Source organism: Thamnophis sirtalis, unplaced genomic scaffold, assembly GCF_051295495.1.
Source record: "Thamnophis sirtalis isolate CommonGarterSnake01/CBP01778 unplaced genomic scaffold, rThaSir2_p1.2 scaffold_8, whole genome shotgun sequence".
Lineage (NCBI taxonomy): Eukaryota > Metazoa > Chordata > Lepidosauria > Squamata > Natricidae > Thamnophis > Thamnophis sirtalis.
This window is the reverse complement of record NW_028261388.1, coordinates 15,651,136-15,654,234: the sequence shown is the minus strand read 5'-3', so window position 1 is coordinate 15,654,234 and position 3,099 is coordinate 15,651,136.

Sequence of the window (3,099 nt, the reverse complement as noted above, 5' to 3'; positions counted from 1 at the left end):
ATAACTGTGTGGACTAGTCTTTGCAGGGTCTTTCGGCCAGATTTCAGAAGTTGGTTGCCATTGTCTCCTTTATAGGACTGAGAGAGGACTGGCACAAGGTGACCTGGTGGACTTCATCCTAAAGCAGAATTAAGTCTCTCCGGTTCTAGACTGGTGCCTGAACCATTAAACCATACTGGCTCTTCCGTCATATGACATACAAATAGCTTACTAAGAGGTTGAAACTGCAAACTCAGGGCTTATGTTCTGGAGGTCTGTTCCTTGTAGGCTCATGACTGCTACTCAAGGTTTGCTGAGCACGCAAATCAAAGGCTAAACATATTGTGTTGTTTTGGTCATGGGTTTGGATGGCTTTCGCTATGGAGTCATTCTGCCTTTCCTGTAAAGAAGACTAGGTAGTCCTTGACTTACGACCACAATTGAGCTCAACATTTCTGTTGCTAAGGGAAAGAGTTCCATGAGGTTTGCCCCCTTTTGCAACCTTTCCCTGCCACCGTTGCTAAATGAATCACTGGGGTTGTTAAGTTAGTAACACGGTTGTTAAGTGAATCTGGCTTCCCTGTTGACTTTGCTCGTCAGAAGGCTGTAAAAGATGATTACATAAAATATGAGTCAGTTGCCAAGCCTGTGAGTTTTGATGCATGGGGATGCTACAATGGTTGTAAATGTGAAAAATAGTCATACGTTTTTTCAGTGACTTTGTAATTTCAAACAGTCACTCAATGAACTTTTGTAAATCAAGGACTACCTGCATGCAGTCAATAAACTCAAACAGGTGGTGTTGGTCTCCCTTATCCATTGAGTCTGGGGTAGTTTTTCCCCTTCACTATGCTGGTTGTAGCTCATAATGTGGGTGTGGTGGCCCACCAGCAGCCAGGGGACAGTGTGGAGGTTGGGGAGGATCATGGGCCAGTCCTGGAGTCTAGGGAAGGTTCGGACGAGGGCTGTGCATCAGAGGAGAGGAGGGGCCAGAGCCCTATGCCAGTTATCAGCTGCCTTCAGAGTCAGACATCAGTGAGGCAGACAAACAGCTGGAGCCTGTTCCCAGTGTGTGCATGAGCAGAGTTGCCAAACTAAGGGAACATCTAAAGAACTGGGGACGACTTGGAAATAAGGCCACCGGTGGACGATGAATGGCCTCTTCCAGAGGAAATAGAAGAGGAGGAAAAAAGGAGTGGAGTTTGCAGGAGACAATTGGTTCACTTAATTGGTTCGTGACTCTCCAAGACTCCTTCCCAAGTTTTGCAGATATCGGTCTGGCAGCTCTCCAAGCCAGATAAGGTCTGTGACTGTAAATCCACCCTTGAAAGATTTTGCTGGATGCGAATGAGCAGAATTCACAGTAAATTAATAAAAGGGTTTTTTTGTCAGGACAAGGAGTTTCCTTCATGTTCTTGGAAAGCCTCGGTCAGAACAATGGGAGGAACCCCACAATTGCTTATCCCTTGCCTAGCACGTGGTGGGAATCCAGCCCATGTGGTAAATTTGGGGTTCCGTGTTTCATAGGAACCTAGAAGACACGATTCAACACACCATGGGTCAGAATTAGGCATAAGGGTTTACGGTAGAAACAAGCCACACTGTTCAATCACTGTAAGCATGTAGGATTTTTAAAAAGTGAAAACAAAAAAAGGAAAAGCTGAGAAGTCTTAAAGGTTCTTTTTCAGGAGGCAACTGGATTTTCTTGTTATTTCTTTGAAGTCATTTCGCTTCTCATCCAAGAAGCTCCTTCAGCTCCGACTGGATGGTGGGGAATGGAAGGCTCCACTATTCAGTCAGAGCTGAAGAAGCTTCTTGGATGAGAAGCAAAACGACTTCAAAGAAGAAAAAAAAGGAAGTCTAGTGGCCTCTGTTAAAAAAAAAAACACCTTTGGGACAATCTCCGCCAGGGGATTTAAAATGGGATCCTCTTGGATTCGATTTTTTTTTGCTTTTTAAAAATATATGTTTTATTTATACTTTTTTTTTTCTTTAATCCACATAAGTACTTTTTTTTCCAAGATATTTTTTTATTTCCCATTTTCATAACCTATAATCACATGTATACTATTACATAGCCAATATCGTGTTGTATTATTAAATATTTACATCAATTCATCTTACCATCAGCTCCCAAAAAAACAATTCTTGGCTCTTCTGCTCTCCATACACCATATTTGTACCTTATCCATAACTTTCATCTCCCTCTCTCCTCCCCCTCCCTACCTCCTTTCTTCCCTCCAACATCCTCTTCTACTCTACTTCCCTTTCCTTTCTCCTTCTCCTCTCTCCCCTTTCCACTCCTCCTTATTCTCATCTTCCCCCCACCCTGCCCTCTCTCCTATCCCTCTCTTCCTACCCTACTTCTCTCCTCTGCTTTTCCCACTCCTCATCTCATTCACATGGTGTATTTCACATAAGTACTTATTATACAATACATAAGTGCATTGTCTTATTTCGGGGGTAAATATTGCTATACTTGTAAAGTATACTTGTACAATTAAAGTTTGTGTGTGTGTGTGTGTGTGTGTGTGTGTGTGTGTGTATATATATATATATATATATATATATATATATATATATATATATATATATACACACACACACACACAAACTTTAATGTATATATATATACATACATACAAACACACACACACACAAACACATACATACACACAAAAACTTTAATTGTACAAGTATACTTTACAAGTATAGCAATATGTATGTATGTATGTATGTGTGTGTGTTTATATACATACACACACACATACATACACACAAAAACTTTAATTGTACAAGTATACTTTACAAGTATAGTAATATTTGCAAACATATTCATTTCTCTTTCCTTTCGATATATATCTTACATATTCTTTATGCATTTGCTTAGTTATATGTACATAACTATTATGACACACAAAACTGTGTACTCAGTGTCGAGACACTGATTAATGAATGATGAAATGTTTGTTTTAAAGGGGGGGACTTTTACAACAAAAAAAAGGTGGGGGCAAAGAAAACCTCACCAGACCAGCCAGGGGGACGGGGGTGGGGACGCTTCCTAACCCCACAGAGCCCACGGCTCGCCTCCCGGTGCCCCCCCTCCCTTTACCCAAAACG